This window comes from Zosterops lateralis, assembly GCF_965231275.1.
Source record: "Zosterops lateralis genome assembly, chromosome: 22".
NCBI lineage: Eukaryota > Metazoa > Chordata > Aves > Passeriformes > Zosteropidae > Zosterops > Zosterops lateralis.
Window position 1 is genome coordinate 6,890,076 of NC_139782.1, and position 18,625 is coordinate 6,908,700.

Below are 18,625 nucleotides of genomic sequence, written 5' to 3' on the forward strand. Positions count from 1 at the left end.
GGAAAAGCCACTTGGATTCATTTCGTGTCCCCAACACTGAGTTTTTGGCAGCCCAGGGGCTCTCCAGAGCTCCAAATTTTGCCTCTTTTCCAGGTGATCCCTCTGGAAAATCCATGGAATTGGGTAAATGGGATTATCCCACTATTTTGGTGGGGTTGTGTTGGTTTTGGTGGGATTGGTTGGGTTTGGTTGGGTTTTTTTGTGGGCTTGGGTCAGTTTTTGGAGAATTGGGTCGATTTTCTGTGGGATTGGGTCAATTTTGGTGAGATTGGGTTGTTTTTTGTGAGACTGGGTCAGCTTTGTGTGGGACTGGGTCAATTTTCTGTGGGCTTGAGTCGGTTTTGGTGGGCTTGGGTCAGTCTTTGTGGGCTTGAGTTGGTTTTTTGAGGGATTGGGTCAGTTTTTGGAGGATTGGGTCAATTTTCTGTGGGATTGGGTCAATTTTGGTGGGATTGGGTTGGTTTTTGTGAGACTGGGTCATTTTTGTGTGGGATTGGGTTGGTTTTTGGTGGAGTTGGGTCAATTTTCTGTGGGACTGAGTCAGTTTTGTTGGGATTGTATCAATTTTGTGAGATCGGGTCATTTTTTCGGGCTCAGCCTCACATCTGGCACCCCTGGGGAAGGAAAAGGGGCACTGGGACCTCACCCCACACGGATTTAAATCTGGAGATCTCCCTGAGCTCGGAAACCCCACATCTGACCAAACCATTCACCCCATTCCCACTTTCCCTCCTTGGGGGGATTCAGAACGACCCCAAAACATCCCCATTTTTGGGGGGAGTCTCCCCATTTTTTGGCAGCTCATTAGGGGCAATCAGAGGCCCCGGCCCATCTGTCAGCCCCGGCTGGGAAAAACCAGCCCTTAATCCCCAATTACAGCCCAAAGTGACAGAGGCACTGAGTGGAAATTGATGAATGTAATTAATTAAAATCCCAAGGAGGGAGGTGGGGAAGAGCAGAGGAGGGAACCCTGGGCTGGTTTAATTAGTGAGAAATAAAAAAGGTTTAGGGAGTTATTATTGATAAATTCTTATATTTTTTTATTTTTTCTTTATATTTTAATGTTATATTTTTATTATATATTTTTACTATATATTATTATATTTTATATAATATTTATTATTTTTCTTTATATTTTAATGTTATATTTTTATTATATTTTTACTATCTATTATTATATTTTATATAATATTTATTTCTAGAATATATTATTATATTCATATTATATATTATTATATTTGTCTAATATTTCTAGTTATATTATATATTATTATATTTTATATAATATTTATTTCTAGAATATATTATTATATTTCTATTATATATTATTATATTTTGTCTAATAATTCTGGTTATATTATATATTATTATATTTTATATAATATTTATTTCTAGAATATATTATTATATTCATATTATATATTATTATATTTGTCTAATATTTCTAGTTATATTATATATTATTATATTCTATATAATATTTATTTCTAGAGTATATTATTCTATTTCTATTATATATTATTATATTTTGTCTAATATTTCTAGTTACATTATATATTATTATATTTTAATTTTACATTCATTATATATTTTTGTCACCCCATTGGATTTCAGGGCTCAGGGAAACCTGAATTCCGTAAGAAAAGGAAGGAAAGGACAGAGAAAGGACAGGGAAAGGACAGGTAAAAGTCTTGAGTCCTCACCTCAAGGAGAACTTTGCCCCCCTATTGGATTTCAGAGCTCAGAGAAGTCTGGATTCCATAAGGAAAGGAGGAAAAGGACAGGGAATGGACAGGGAAAAGTTCTGACTCCTCATCTCGAGCAGATTTTGCCCCCCCAGGGATCAGGTCTGGGATCATTCCCCATCCCTGCCCTGAGTTGTTTTTTCTCTCCCTCAGGACCAGCCCCTCTCCAGAGGGAGATTTTATTATTTTTATCCCCATCCCCCTCCCCGCGGGTGGGAAATCCGAGGAATTTCAGATTTCCCTCATTAGCCCAAACCTCCCGCGGGGGGATTCCCTTGATCGGTGATGGATGAGCGGGGATGTCCATGGGGCAGGGCAGACACTGAGCCCACCCTGGGCTGCCCCTTCCTCACCCTGGGCTGCCCCTTCCCCACCCTGGGGCTGCCCCTTCCCCACCCTGGGCTGCCCCCCGGCCCTGCTGCCCCTTCCCCACCCTGGGCTGCCCCTTCCCCACCCTGGGCTGCCCCTTCCCCACCCTGGGCTGCCCCCCGGCCCTGCTGCCCCTTCCCCACCCTGGGGCTGCCCCCCGGCCCTGCTGCCCCTTCCCCACCCTGGGCTGCCCCCCGGCCCTGCTGCCCCTTCCCCACCCTGGGGCTGCCCCTTCCCCGCCCTGGGGCTGCCCCTTCCCCGCCCTGGGCTGCCCCTTCCCCACCCTGGGGCTGCCCCTTCCCCACCCTGCTGCCCCTTCCCCGCCCTGCTGCCCCCCAGCCCGGCCACAGCTCACTGGGATTGCCCCAGTGGGGTCCTTCCATCCATCGGGCCTCTGGGGAGAGCAGGGGCTGTCCAGAGACAGGAGCACCCCAGGGATCAGGGAGGAGATTGGGATCTTGTTTGGGCACCCCAAAGATCAGGGAGGGCATTGGGATCTTGTTCGGGTGCCCCAAAACATCAGGGAGGGCATTGAGATCTTGCTTGGGCACACCAAAGATCAAGAGGGTCTTGTTTGAGCACCTCAAGGATCAGGGAGGGCATTGAGGTCTTGTTTGGGTGCCCCAAAAGAGCAGGGAGGGTATTGGGATCTTGTCTGGGCACCCCAAAGATCAGGGAGGGCATTGGGGTCTTGTTCGGGCACCCCAAAGATCAGGGAGGGCACTGGGATCTTCTTTGGGTGGGGTTTGTGTCTTGTTATTTATTCTTTCCCCAGGAGGGACTTCTCCTTGCTGTCCCTCTGCTCTGCCCAATGGGAGTGAAGAGGTTTGTCTTTGTGTCACCAATCAGATTGGTCTGTGTGAAATGGGATAAAAGGGAGACACAGCCCAGAAATAAAGGAGTCATTTTCAGCCTCCTGAAAATCTCAGAGTCTGTGTCCCTGTGGTGTAAATCAGCATCACCCACATTTTTTGGGTATTTTCTGAGGGGAAGAACCCGGCGTTCCATGAAAGCCTCACACTCATCACTTAACACCCGAGCCCTTCAATTAGTCCTGTTGGATTCCCTTTGATGCTTTTGTTCAGGGTTGGTTTTTTTTTTCCAGAGCTGTTCCACCTCTCCCAGGGCTGCCCCACTTTGATCTCCCGGGGCTTCCCAACCCTCCTTGAGCTTTGGGACATTGGGACAGAGAAATCCCGGGCTCAGCATCCCCTGCCCCGGCTCTGGGACATTGGGACAGAGAAATCCCAGGCACAGAATCCCCTGCCCCGGCTCTGAGACAGTGGGACCACTTTAATCAGAGCTCGGCCCCCGGAAAATGAAGTTTTTTTGTTTTTTCTCCAGGTGCTCAGGCTCGTGGGGAGGGGGGACAAGGGCCAGCAGGGCAGGGAGTGGTGCTGTGGGAAAAAGGGGCTTGAGGGGTGCCCTGGGGTGGGGAGGGGGCTCCAGATGGAGCTCGGAGCCAAAATGTGCAGAGTGTTGGTGCAGACGGAGCTCGGAGTGTTGGTGGGGTAATTAATGGGGAGGGGAGGGGAGAGGTTTCGGCAGAGAGGGAGGGGAGGTGGGGGAGTTTTGGGAATTCCTTCTCGTGGGAATTCTGCCTAGCCTGCACTGGAGTGTCCCAGTTTGCTTCTCACAAAACCTTCCCCTTCCCTTTCCTGTTCCCTTTCCCAATCCCATTCCTGTTCCCTTTCCTATTCCCACTCTCCATCCCCTAGTTTGCCCACAAGAGCTTTCCCATTCCTTTTCCCACTCCCATTCCCATTCTCATTCCCTTTCCCATTCAGTTTCCCGTCCTCATTCCCATTCCATTCCCATTGCCGTTCCCATTCCTGTCCCCATTCCCACTCTCCATCTCCCAGTTTGCCCACAAGAGCTTTCCCTTTCCCATTTCCTTTTCCCTTTCCCCATTTCCCTTTTCCTTTCCCATTTCCTTTTCCTCTTCTCCTTCCCCTTCCCATTCCTATTCCTATTTCCATTTCCATTTCCATTTCCATTCACTTTCCATTCCCATTCCCACTCCCATTCCCACTCTCCACAGCTTCCAAATTCTTATTCCAGAGGGAGGAACTGGATGGGAGAATTCCAGAGGAGGAACTGGATGGGAGAATTCCAGAGAGAGGAACTGGATGGGAGAATCCCAGAGGGAGAAATTGGATGGGAGAATTCCACAGGGAGGAATTGGATGGGAGAATTCCAGAGGAGGAACTGGATGGGAGAATTCCAGAGGGAGGAATTCAATGGGAGAATTCCAGAGGAGGAATTGGATGGGAGAATTCCAGAGGAGGAATTGGATGGGAGAATTCCAGAGGGAGGAATTCAATGGGAGAATTCCAGAGGAGGAATTGGATGGGAGAATTCCAGAGGGAGGAATTGGATGGGAGAATTCCAGAGGGAGGAACTGGATGGGAGAATTCCAGAGGGAGGAATTGGATGGGAGAATTCCAGAGGGGAGAACTGGATGGGAGAGTTCCAGAAGGAAGAGCTGGATGGGAGAATCCCAGAAGGAGAAATCCAACCTGAGAAAAGCTCTCTGCCTTCACCACATCCAGGATTTCTGCATTTTTCTCTCCCTACTAAAGGCACAAACCCTTCCTGTAGGTCTGATAAACACCCACCATTCCATCAGGGAGGAATAAAAATTAATTTCAGGGGCCCTGGGAGCTGCAGAGGGCCGGGAATGAGTCGCGGTGTCACCCAGGGACACACACAGGGGGAGGGAAATTTGGAAATCCGGGCTGGCGTCAGCATCCATTTGGGAAATGAAATTCCTCCGGGAGAAATCCAAAAAGCCTCCCCGGGCGAGTCGGGGCAGCTCCTGGGCGGCTGGAGAGGAGCCGCAGTCAGAGATAAGGGCCCTTATCAGGCTCCAGGCGGCTGCTGAGTCATCGCCCTGGGGGACCGGGGGGTCTGGGACCCTTCCCCACTGATAAATCCCCTCCCCAGGATGGGGGTGAATTCTCCACCCTGGAGTGTCCCTGGGTGTTTTTCCAGCCGGGAATTGTGTTGTAAAATAAAGATATTTGACTCCAGTCAGGAGGGCAGTAGAAATGAGAAGGATTTATTTACAAATTATTTATTTTTTATTATTATTATTATTTATTTTGTTTATTTTATTTATTTTATTCCGGGGATTCCCTCCTGGTTATTCCCAGCAGGAGAAATCTGGGCTGCAGGAAAATCCTCTGTGGGACTGGGGGGAGAGAGAAAGGAGGAATTCCCTGGGATTTCTTACCAAGGGTGACCAAAGCAGCAGCAAAACCAGCCCAGGGCAGGGCAGGGAGATGAATCCCAGGGGGATTTTCCAGAATTTTCCACCAAAATCCCTGATGCTGTTTTACTCTTCATACTATATATTATACATTATATATTATATATTATATATTATATATTATATATTATATATTATATATTATATATTATATATTATATATTATATATTACATTTACATATTACATATTGCATATTTTTATTTTATATATATATATTATATATATGATATATTTATATTATTTCCATTTCTGACCCAACAATGACCACCCAAAGCCCACAATGCAAACCTTTTTTCACCCAATTACAGAAAACCACCCAAAGCCATGAAGAAGGAGGAAGAGGAAGGTGAAGAAGAAGGACCCAGACCACACCTGAAATCCTTCACCTGCACTCACAGGGCTGGGAGGAAGAGGAGCAGCAGGAGAGGGAGGCCCTGAGAGGAACAGACAGGGGAAAAAAATAAAAATAAATCCAATTCTGGGATCCTGTGAAATCCAAGCTGGGATAATTAAAATTAAAAAAAAAAAAATGAAAACTCCCTGCTGTAAAAAGGATGCTGAGAGGGGCTGGGGACCTGCAGCAGCTCATTCCAGGGGCTCCCATCCAGCACCTGCACCTCGTTCATCTCTTTTATTGCTCCCTCACAGCTTTGGCTGGATTTGAGTGCAAATCCTGATCCCCTCTTTGGAAAGAGACATTTTCCAGGCCTGGGAACGCTGCTGGCCCCGTCTCCCCGCCAGATAAACAGTCCAGGAGGAGGATTTGGGGCTCAGGGATGTGATGAAAGTGTTTTCCCCATCAGAGCTGCCCTGGGCTTGTCCCAGGCTAATCCTGACCTGCAGGGCTGTGATCCAAACCCAGATTTTCTGGAATCCTGTGGCTCTGAGGAAACACTGGAGTCCAGGTCTGAAAATGAGGATTTTCTCCCATTTCCAGGGTATTTTTGTCTTTCCAGCCTTTGAGGGGGGAGGCAGCACCTGGAGGTGTTGAGACACCTCATCCCAAAATCCCAGTGGGAACGTGCTGGGATCCAGTTTCCCCATAGAGACAGAGCCCCAAAAACTCCCCAGAGTTTATCCAGGAGGCTCGAGGGGCTGGGATAAGGGATAAAGCTCCAAAAACTTCCCAGAGTTTATCCAGGAGGCTGGAGGGACTGGGATAAAGCTCCAAAAACTCCCCAGAGTGCAGGACTGGGTTATCCAGGAGGCTGGAGGGGCTGGGATAAAGCTCCAAAAACTCCCCAGAGTTTATCCAGGAGGCTGGAGGGGCTGGGATAAGGGATAAAGCTCCAAAAACTCCCCAGAGTTTATCCAGGAGGCTGGAGGGACTGGGATAAAGCTCCAAAAACTCCCCAGAGTGCAGGACTGGTTTATCCAGGAGGCTGGAGGGGCTGGGATAAGGGATAATCTGGCCCCAGCCCTGCAGGGGCAGCAGGTGAGGTGTGAGACACATTTGGAGTTAATCCCTTGTCCTTATTTTCCTCTCAGCACGGGGAAGCAAATCGCTGCTTTTAATCCCATTTTCCAGCCCCCACCCCAGCCCCAGGTGAGGATTCCTTGGCTCAGGGTGGTCCTATGGATGGGGTTTGCCCAGGGAGGGGGTGGTGACAATGGCTGGGGCCACAGAGTCACCCCAGAGCAGGGAGGTGACACACCAGGGCAGGGGGAAGAACAGCCCAGGCTCCTCTGGGTATGTCCTGTCCATCCCTGACATGGATTTTGTCTCACTTGTGGGTTCTCAACCTGAATTTAGGACCGACAAAGGCTCCTGCACCTCTCACCCTTCCCTGGCCTTGATCCCAGCAGGGCCAGGATCCCAAAAATCACTGCCAGGACAGGGGGAAGAGAAAATGGGAAAGGGCAGTGATCCCAGCAGAGCCCTGACCTTGATCCCAGCAGGGCCAGGATCCCGAAAATCACTGCCAGGATGGGGAGAAGAGAAAATGGGAAAGGGCAGTGATCCCAGCAGGGATCCCAAAAATCACTATCAGGGCAGGGGGAACACAAAATGGGAGAGGGCAGTGATTCCAGCAGGGCCAGGATCCCAAAAAATCACTGCCAGAACAGGGAGAAGAGAAAATAGGGGAGTTTAGGGCAGCTTTATCTCTCCCCCTGCCGTGTCCTTGTCCCGGATAACCCCTGGTAACCCCAGCGCCCCTCCCTCCCTCCCTCCCCATCCCCGGGGACTCCTCTCCTCCCTCCCATCCCCTCCCTCAGGGGGTCCATCCCCAGCTCCTGCAGCAGCTCCAGACACACTTGGCGGCCCCAGGCCGAGTCAATAATCCCCGGCAGCCCGTCCCCAGCCTGGCTGGCTCCGGGGAGAGGTGACACCGCTGTCCCCGTGTCCCCACCCGCCCCCGGGGCTGCTGGGGGGGGGTTTGGAGCGTGACTGGGGCCGGGAGAGTGGGTGGGATGAGGGGTTTTTGTTTCACCACCCGCAGGCGGCGGAGGCGGGGGCGGCAGCGGCATCAGCATCATCCTGGGGATGATTAATGCGGGAGGGGGCGGAGAGAGCAGCCCCAGCAGAGAGGGGGATGGCACAGACAGTGACAGTGACAGTGACAGGGACAGTGACAGGGACAGGGACAGTGACAGGGACAGTGACAGGGACAGGGACAGTGACAGGGACAGGGACAGGGACAGGGACAGGGACAGGGACAGTGACAGTGGCAGTGGCAGTGGCAGTGACAGTGACAGTGACAGGGACAGGGACAGTGGCAGTGGCAGTGACAGTGGCAGTGACAGTGACAGGGACAGGGACAGTGGCAGTGACAGTGACAGGGACAGGGACAGGGACAGTGACAGTGACAGTGACAGGGACAGGGACAGTGACAGGGACAGTGACAGGGACAGTGACAGTGGCAGTGGCAGTGACAGTGACAGGGACAGGGACAGGGACAGTGACAGGGACAGTGACAGTGGCAGTGGCAGTGACAGTGACAGGGACAGGGACAGGGACAGTGACAGGGACAGGGACAGTGACAGTGACAGGGACAGGGACAGGGACAGTGACAGTGGCAGTGGCAGTGACAGTGACAGGGACAGGGACAGTGACAGTGACAGGGACAGTGACAGGGACAGGGACAGTGACAGTGACAGGGACAGGGACAGGGACAGTGACAGTGACAGGGACAGTGACAGGGACAGGGACAGGGACAGTGGCAGTGGCAGTGACAGTGACAGGGACAGGGACAGGGACAGTGACAGGGACAGGGACAGGGACAGGGACAGTGGCAGTGGCAGTGACAGTGACAGGGACAGGGACAGGGACAGTGGCAGTGGCAGTGACAGGGACAGTGACAGTGGCAGGGACAGTGACAGTGACAGTGACAGTGACAGGGACAGGGACAGTGGCAGTGACAGGGACAGTGGCAGTGACAGTGGCAGTGACAGTGGCAGGGACAGTGGCAGGGACAGTGACAGTGGGGACATGCCTGTCACTCACCGCCAGAATTCCCCCTCAATTCTCCTCTCCCTCCAGGAGAAGATAAATCGGGTTTTGCCTCCCCCCCCAGCTCTGCTGCCCCAAACCCGTGCGGTTCCTGCCAGGCTGGAGGTTCCTGGGTTGGTTTGGTGGAGAACTGGAATTGGCAGGAGGAAAATGGGAAATCTCTGTGGTGCCTCTGCTGTGGCAGCTCCTGCTGCTGGTTCTGGGTGCTGGAGCACGGCAGGGTCAGGCTGGGCCCTGAAACCTCTCCCTGGATCCCCCTGATCCATAAATCCTGGCTCTGGATCCCCCTGATCCATAAATCCTCACTCTGGATCCCCCTGAGCCCTAAATCCTCACTCTGGATCCCCCTGAGCCCTAAATCTTCGCTCTGGATCCCCCTGATCCCTAAATCCTTGCTTTGGATCCATCTGATCCCTAAATCCTGGCTCTGGATCCCCCTGATCCCTAAATCCTCACTCTGGATCCAGCAGCCCGGGGCTGCAGGGACAGCCGGGGCTGTGCGGGGCTCCTTCCCCGGGGTTATCCCGGGGTTATCCCGGAGTTATCCCGGGCTTATCCCGGAGTTATCCCAGGTTTATCCCGGAGTTATCCCAGGGTTATCCCGGGTTTATCCCCGGGTTATCCCGGAGCCGCTCCAGCAGCGCGGGCGGGCTGTGAGCGCCCCCGCGCGGTGCCGGGATCGGGATGGAGCCGGGAATGGGGATCGGGATGGAGCCGGGGGTCGGGATGGAGTCGGGAATGGGGATGGAGTCGGGAATGGGGATGGAGTCGGGGGTCAGGATATGGAGCCGGGAATGGGGATGGAGTCGGGAATGGGGATGGAGGCGGGGGTCAGGATGGAGCTGAGAAAGGAGTGGAGATGAGGTTTGGGATGGAGCCAGGGGTCAGGATATGGAGACAGGAAAGGAATGGACATTGGGTTTGGGATGGAATCAAGGGTCAGGATGGAGCTGGAGGAGGAGGTAGAGATGGATGGAGGCAGGGCTAGGGATGGATGGAGCCGGGGTGGGGATGGAGATGGGGATGGATGGAGCCAGGGATGGAGCCCAGGATGGGGATTGGGATGGATGGAGCCAGGGATGGAATGGAGCTGGGTAAGGATGGAGTCAGGAATTAGGGATGGAACTGGGGATGGGTAGAACCAGGGATGGAGCTGGGAAAGGATGGAGACAGGAATTAGGGATGGAACTGGGGATGGATGGACCCAGGGATGGACCCTGGAATGGAGCTGGGAATGGAGCTGGGTAAGGATGGAGGCGGGAACTGGGGATGGAGCTGGAAATGGAGCTGGGAAAGGATGGAGACAGGAATTAGGGATGAAGCTGGGGAAAGGGATGGAGCTGGAGAAGGGGATGGACAAAACCAGGCATAGAACCAAGGGTGGGGATGGATGGAGCCAGGGATGGAACCACAGATTGGAATTGGAGCTGGGAATGGAACTGGGTACATTTTGGAACAATTAATTGGGTGCAAACGCATGACGTCATTGAGTGCACACGCATAAATTAATTGGGCGATCATGGATAAATTAATCGGGGGGACACCATTAATTAATTAATGAGCGCCCAGGTGTGCCATACTGAACTCACCGGGCGCTCAAGCGCGGCCTAATTGAGCAATCAGACGGAGGAATTAATTGCAGGGGGCTCATCAGGGGCGCCTTCGCTAATTGGTGCATAAATTAGCGGGATGGAGCTCTGGGGCCTGGCCCAGAGCGGTGTGAGGATGGAAAAGGGTTGGGAATGTCCAGTTGGATGGGCTGGGAGCTGTGGTTCCTGCCCAAATCCCAGGAGTTGGGATCCCCCTTAGGGATGTTGCCCCCAAATTCCCTTTTTTGGGGGGTCAGAGGAGTTTTTGCAGCGGGTCAGGCTGGAGCAGGAATTCCAAAAACATTCCCTTCTCCAGGGGACATTCCTGAGTCCCTGTGGTGGAGGAGTCAGGGCTCAGCTGGAAGTTTGGGACTCTCTAAATCCATTAATAAATCCATAACTCTCATTCCAGGGCACATCCATCACCTCTGGAGACTCCTGGGTTTTCAGGAATCTGAGACAAAACCCACCCAGGCTGTTCAAACAGACTCTGTGCCACTTGTGGGGGGATCCAGAGGGGGGAAAAGCTCAGTAAATTACACTTAATTAACATTTCATTAATCCATTTGATGGCTTGCTCTGGTTCCATGCAGCGCCCTGGAGCTGCTGCACTTGTGGAGGTGGAAAATCTGGGAAAGTTTCTGTGTTTTCCAGAGGGGATGGATCCCTTTTTCCACTTTTTTTCCACAGGATTTTAATCATGGGATGGGGGAAAATGTCCCTGCCCAGGGAACACGAGGAGATTTAAATCCTGTGGAAATTCCTGGTGGAATTCTGGCTGTGTGGTGTTCCCCATTGGCTCCTCTTCCCCCTAAAAAAAATAAAATAAAATAAAATAATAATAATAATAATAATAATAAATATAAAATGGGTCATAATAGCTCATTAACAATAATTGCCCACCACAGTATTCTCATGGAATTTATAGGAAAAAAAATAAATTCCCCAGCCCCCCCCCCCCCAAAAAAAAACAACAAAAAAAAAACAACCACAAAAAAACCCAGAAAAAGCCCAAAACAAAACAAAAAAAACACCCCAAAAATCATGGATCATAATAGATCATTAACAACAATTCCCCATCACAGCACTGGGGGAATTTTCTACTAATTTTCCATAAAGAATTTTCTATAAAGAATTTTCTATAAAGAATTTTCTATAATTTTTAATAAAGAATTTTCTACAAATTTTTTTCTATAAAGACTTTTCTCTAAAGACTTTTCTATAAATTTTTATAAAGACTTTTCTCTAAAGACTTTTCTATAAAGACTTTTCTCTAAAGACTTTTCTCTAAAGAATTTTCTATAAAAATTTTTATATAAAGAATTTTCTATAAAGAATTCTCTATAAAGAATTCTCTATAAATTTTTTTTTCCTATAAATTCTTACAAAATTCTTATTTTATTTCCTATAAATTCTTATAAAATTCATAGAAAAAAAAAAAAATCCAGCCCAAAAGAAAAAAAACCCTCCCTGTGGAACACTGAAATTACCCCCTCCACCTCTCCCTCTCTCTCTCTCTTTCCCCAAACATCTCACAATCTCCTCTTTCATTATTAATTTATTATTATTATTATTTTCCATATGGTGGCCAGGCCAGCTGAGGGAGGATCCCCGCCTGGGGGACAGCTGGGAACAGAGGGAAAACATCACCCGCCGCTCCTGGAGCTTCCAAAAGCTCCCAGCGGGATGGGAGAGGGATGAGGAGCCCCCCGAGTCTCCCTGGAAACCGCAGCGTGGGAGACACAAAGAGCCCCTTCCCTGGAATTCCTTCCCCATCCTCCCTCCCCCAGGAATTCTGTCCCCCCTCCCTGTCCCCGAGCTCGGCCTTTTGTGGGTTTGATGGAAAAGGTTTGGGTTTGACTCATGGGGGAAGGAGGGAGGTCATGGAGAGGGTGATGGAGGGGCCTTGGGGAAAGGGGAGTGGGGGATAAATCTGGGTTTTATGGGAAATTTTTGTGGTTTATAAAGGGGTCCACAGGAAAAAGAGTGGGTAAATAAATCTGTGTTTATCGAAAAATTTTGTGGTTTATGAAGGGGTCTGCGGGAAAAGTAGAGAGGGAAAAATTCCGTGTTTTCCAAAGGGGTCCTTGGGAAAAGCAGAGAGGGAAAAAAAAATCCGTATTTTCCAAAAAATTCTGTGTTTTCCAAAGGGGTCCTTGGGAAAAGCAGAGAGGGGAAAATTCTGTGTTTTCCAAAAAATTCCGTGTTTTCCAAAGGAATCCTTGGGAAAAGTAGAGAGGGAAAAACTCCGTGTTTCCCAAAGGGAAAAGCAGAGAAGGAAAAATTCCGTGTTTTCGAAAAATTCTGTGTTTTTCGAAAAATTCCATGTTTCCTAAAGGGATCCTTGGGAAAAGCAGAGAGGAAAAACTCCTTGGATCCCATTTCCTCCTTGTTTGGTTCTTCCCCTGCCCCCCAATAAAAGAAAATCCAAAAAAAACCCCAATGATGTGTTTGGGATGGGGCTGTCCAAAGGCACACCAGGATAATGCCTTTTCCTCCCTTTTTTTTTTTTTCCTTTTTGTTGTTGTTATTTGAGAAATTATTTTTTTTTAAAAAAACTGAAATAAAAAATCCCTTCCCTTCTGCTGGGATTAAACCCCTTCACCATTCAAAGTCGCAGAACCGGAAACAAGAAGGAGGTTTATTTCATTTATTTTACTTATTTTATTTATTTTATTTTATATTTTATTTTATTTTATTTTATATTTTATTTTATTTTATTTTTTATTTTATTTTTTATTTTATTTTATTTTATATTTTATTTTATTTTATTTTATATTTTATTCTATTTTAAAATTGTATTTTATTTTATTTTATTTTATTTTTATCTTATTAATTTTATTTATTTTAAATTTTTAAATTTCTTTTGTTTATTTTGTTCATATAATTAATTAATTAATTAATTAATTAAAATTATTATTATATTTTATTTTTTTTCCCTCTCTTTTCCTCCCCTCTAATTCCAACCCAAAAAACCCACATCCCTTAACCCCCCCCTCCACCCCCATCTCTGACCGACCCCGGGGGGCTCAGAATGAGGAGCCTCAATCAATTAAAAGTTTCCCATTGATTGTGCCTGAATGAGCCCCCGGCTGGGGAATTCTCCTCCGTGGCCTCAGTGCCCTCGGCAAATACCCCGGGCCCAAAGGATCCCCACAATGTTTGTACACCTTCCTTGGAGGGGATTTGTCCCTCCGCTGGAGCAGAAACCTTGAACACATCCGCTGCTCTGCTCCTTAGCGGCCGCCTTGGGGACAAGGTGACACCCCCGGGGCCACCAGGGACAACCCCAAGGCCACCGCCTTGGGGACAAGGTGACACCCCCAGGGCCACCAGGGCCAACCCCCAGGGCCACCGCCTTGGGGACAAGGTGACACCCCCGGGGCCACCAGGGCCAACCCCCAGGGCCACCGCCTTGGGGACAAGGTGACACCCCAGGGCCACCAGGGCCAGCCCCCAGAGCCACCGCCTTGGGGACAAGGTGACACCCCCAGGGCCACCAGGGCCAACCCTCACCTTGGGCTGATCCCAGAGAATTCCTGGGAAAAATACGGGATGGGAGCGAGAGGGAAAAACCCCGGAAAGGCTTTGGTGACACTTTTGGTGACATTTTTGGTGACACTTTTGGTGACATTTTTCCCTCCACTGAAGCAGAAACCTTGAACACATCCGCTCCCAGGAGCTGCTCATTAGGGGCCGCCTTGGGGACAAGGTGACACCCCGGGGCCACCAGGGCCAACCCTCACCTTGGGCTGATCCCAGAGAATTCCTGGGCAAAAACTACGGGATGGGAGCGAGAGGGAAAAACCCCGGGAAGGGTTTTGGTGGCGGTTTTGGTGACACTTTAGGGGCATTTTTGGTGACATTTTTGGTGACTTTTGGTGCCACTTTTGGTGACATTTTTGGTGGCACTTTAGTGACATTTTTGGTGGCACTTTTGGTGGCACTTTTGGTGACTCCTTAGGTGACATTTTGGTGACACTTTAGGTGACACTTTTGGTGACACTTTTGGTGGCACTTTGGTGGCCCCAGGAGAAAAACCAGAGCGTGCCCTTCTCCCATTGGCGCCCACCACAAAACGGGGGCTGGAGTTGGGGACAAAAGGCCCCCTTGGGGACACTTGAGTGGCCACCAGGGCCCGGCCGACAGCTCTGATTGTCACCGCCTCATTAACGATGTTAATTAGCGCCCAGGGCGGGTGGGGGTGGGCAAAGAGGGGTGGGCTCTGCATAATTTTATTCTGTTTTAATCCCGTGAAAAGAGGATTTTAAAAAAGAAGAGGGAGAAGGGAAGTGTGGGAATGTCACAGGAGGAGTGGTCTGGTTTTTCTGGGATTGATCCCGGTGCTCCAGGTGTCCCCACATCCCTCACACCTTCTCCCAAAAATGTTTTCCCTGCCTGTGTTGTTCCAGAGTGGGATTGGAGAGGTGCAGCTCCTGGTTCTGTGCCTGAGATGTTTTGAAATTCCTTTTCCAGGGAATTTTCTGTAAACAGGAGAAATGTTTTTGTAACTGTAACTTTGTTATTTATTCTTTTTTTTTTTTCCCTGGGAGAGACTTCTCCTTGCTGTCCCTCTGCTCTGCCCAATGGGAGTGAAGAGGTTTTGCCTTTGTGTCCCCAATCAGATTGGTCTGTGTGAAATGGGATAAAAGGGAGACACAGCCCAGAAACAAAGGAGTCATTTTCAGCCTCCTGAATCTCAGAGTCTGTGTCATTGTGGTGTGAAACATCACTCCGGCCTCTCCCACTTTCCTGAGATTCATCCCGGAGCTCCAGGAGGGCACAGGAGGAATGGGGAATGGGGAATGGGAATGGGAATGGGGAATGGGAATGGGGAATGGGAATGGGGAATGGGGAATGGGAATGGGAATGGGAATGGGGAATGGGGAATGGGAATGGGAATGGGAATGGGGAATGGGGAATGGGAATGGGGAATGGGAATGGGGAATGGGAATGGGGAATGGGAACAGGAATGGGAAGGGGTGAGGATATTCCAGAGGGATGGGGATATTCCAGAAGGATGAGGATACTCCAGAGGATTGAGGATACTCCAGAGGGACGCTCTGTCCTGTTCCTGTCCCTGTCCCTGTCCCTGTCCCTGTCCCTGTCCCTGTCCCTGTCCCTGTCTGATGTTCCACCAACGCCGGTGCCGGAGATGAGCCAAACCTGCAACTCCGCGCGTTACGAGGCAGCAAAAAAAAAAAAAAAAAAAAAAAAAAGAAAAAAGAAAAAAAGAAAAAAATTCCCTCGGGCTCCTCCCGGCTCCGGCAGCCGCGGGCCGCTCGTGCCCTCTGCCGGTGCCTTCCCTTCCCTCTCTGCAGGATCTGCAGCTCCGGGGTTTGACACCACAATTCAGGAGGCTGAAAATGACTTTTTATTATTATTTCTGGGCTGTGTCTCCCTTTCATCCCATTTCACACAGACCAATCTGATTGGGGACACAAAGACAAACCTCTTCACTCCCATTGGGCAGAGCAGAGGGACAGCAAAGAGAAATTCCCTCCCAGGGAAAAAAAAAAATAAATAACAAAGTTACAGCTACAAAAATATTTTTTCTGTTTACAGAAAATTCCCTGGGAAAGGAATTTCAGAAAACCAAAACACCTCAGGCACAGAGCCAGGGGTACAATCCCCCTTTGGCTCTGGATGCTCTGGAGGAGAGGGAAGGTCCAGAGTGGGATCGGGGCTGGATTGGGATGCAGGTGCAGCCCTGGGAAAGCTGAGTGACAGAACCCTGGAATAGTTTGGATGGAAAGGGTGAGGATAAATCCCAATTAAATCCCATTCCAGGCCTGCCATGGGCAGGGACACCTCCCACCATCATCCCAGGGGATAAATCCCATCCCATCCCATCTCCCATCCTATAGCCCTGCTTCCATACCTGAGGTGTTTTGGTTTTCTGAAATTCCTTTCCCAGGGAATTTTCTGTAAACAGGAGAAATGTTTTTGTAACTGTAACTTTGTTATTTATTTTTTTTTCCTAGGAGAGATTTCTCCTTGCTGTCCCTCTGCTCTGCCCAATGGGAGTGAAGAGGTTTTGCCTTTGTGTCCCCAATCAGATTGGTCTGTGTGAAATGGGATAAAAGGGAGACACAGCCCAGAAATAATTTTTAAAAAGTCATTTTTAGTTTTCTGAATCTCGTTGTGGAGTAAAACAGCGTCAAAGGATTAAGGGAAAACAGGAACTGGAAACATTCAGGAGTCTGAAAATCCTCCTGGACACTCCCCAAAGCCCCCAGAGACAAAAATTCACCTCCATCCAAGCAGAGGGTGGCAAAGAGAAGGAAATTATCTCAGGAATTGTCCAAACTCACCAAAATCCGCACAGGAATTTTAATATTGACACCAAGGGGATCTCCCCATTTGATCACTGCAGGTGTTGCTGTTAAAAATTGATTAAAATGTGATGGTGACCCTCAAAATGTTGACTCAGGAGTGTGGAGGGGTTTTTTGGGATCTTTTAATCTCATTTGAGATGTCCCCAGCATGGTTTTGTTGGGAATAAATAGATTTTTTTGGGGTGTTTTCTGGTACAAATCCTCCCCCAAACCCAGAGCAAACCTGAGAGGAAAAAACAACATTTTACAGAACTGAACACCAGCCAACAGCTAAAAAAATTATTTTCATTTTTAATTTAATTTTTCAACTCAGCCACATTTACATTTAAATACACAGAACCCGCTCAGACTTTACATGTAAACTTTGTCAGAAACCTCCTGAAAAAAAAAGAAAAAAACACCCAAAAAAACCCCAAAACATGAAAATACAACCAGAGATATTCAAGTACAAATTGTGGTCGCACCAGAGAAAGAACCAAAACAGAGATAAACAGATAAATAAAATAATTTTGGGGGTTTTTTTTTGTTTGATTTGCTGCCTCTGCAGGGGAACAAAAATCAAGGATTGGGTGAAAAATGCTCTTTGCCTTCTGAAATTTTTGAATTTTTTCTTATTTTTTTCCTGCTGTTTCTCTGGTTTAACCAACAGAATTAGAGAGGTGTCATTCCTATTCACCCCAATCGTGTTAAATCTGTATGGAAACACCTTATAAAAAGTAGTAAAAATTAGAAAATAAAGCTTTTTTTCTATTCTCTTTGCCTCCTGAAATATTTGAAATATTTCATCTTTTTTTCCTGCTGTTTCTCTGGTTTACAGAATTAGAGAGGTGTCCTTCCTATTCACTCAAATAATTTTAAATCTATATCAAAACATCCTATAAAAATTAAACAATAAAAGCTTTTTTTCTATGTTCTTTGCCTCCTGAAATATTTGAAATATTTCATCTTTTTTTCCTGCTGTTTCTCTGGTTTACAGAATTAGAGAGGTGTCCTTCCTATTCACCCCAATCATGTTAAATCTGTATAAAAACTCCTTATAAAATATAGTAAAATTAGACAATAAAAGCCTTTTTTTCTATGCTCTTTGCCCCCTGAAATATTTGAAATATTTCTTATTTTTTTCCTGCTGTTTCTCTGGTTTAACCAACAGAATTAGAGAGGTGTCATTCCTATTCACCAACCATGTTAAATCTGTATGGAAACACCTTATAAAAAGTAGTAAAAATTAGAAAATAAAGCTTTTTTTCTATTCTCTTTGCCTCCTGAAATATTTGAAATATTTCATCTTTTTTTCCTGCTGTTTCTCTGGTTTACAGAATTAGAGAGGTGTCAGTCCTATTCACCCAAATCATGTTAAATCTGTATGGAAACACCTTATAAAAAGTAGTAAAAATTTAGAAAATAAAGCTTTTTTTCTATTCTCTTTGCCTCCTGAAATATTTGAAATATTTCATCTTTTTTTCCTGCTGTTTCTCTGGTTTACAGAATCAGAGAGGTGTCGTTCCTATTCACCCCAATCATGTTAAATCTATATCAAAACTCCTTATAAAATATAATAAAAATTAGACAATAAAAGCCTTTTTTTCTGTACTCTTTGCCCCCTGAAATATTTGAAAATTTTCTTATTTTTTTCCTGCTGTTTCTCTGGTTTAACCAACAGAATTAGAGAGGTGTCGTTCCTATTCACCCAAATCATATTAAATCTGTATGGAAACACCTTATAAAAAGTAGTAAAAATTAGAAAATAAAGTATTTTTTCTATGCTCTTTGTCTTCTGAAATATTTGAAATTTTTCTTATTTTTTTCCTGCAGTTTCTCTGGTTTACAGAATCAGAGAGGTGTCCTCCCTATTCACCCAAA

The 18,625-nt window shown here is 47.7% G+C and overlaps 1 long non-coding RNA gene across 1 annotated transcript in view; it reads left to right on the forward strand.

The window, feature by feature from the left end:
• LOC310918137 overlaps window positions 1-6,057 on the forward strand; it is a 12,769-nt gene extending 6,712 nt beyond the window's left edge. Inside the window, exons 2-3 of the long non-coding RNA XR_014591598.1 lie at window positions 94-123; window positions 5,696-6,057. This is a non-coding gene — a long non-coding RNA (uncharacterized lncRNA). The remainder of the gene's footprint in view (window positions 1-93; window positions 124-5,695) is intronic.
• Window positions 6,058-18,625: the final 12,568 nt, after the last annotated feature.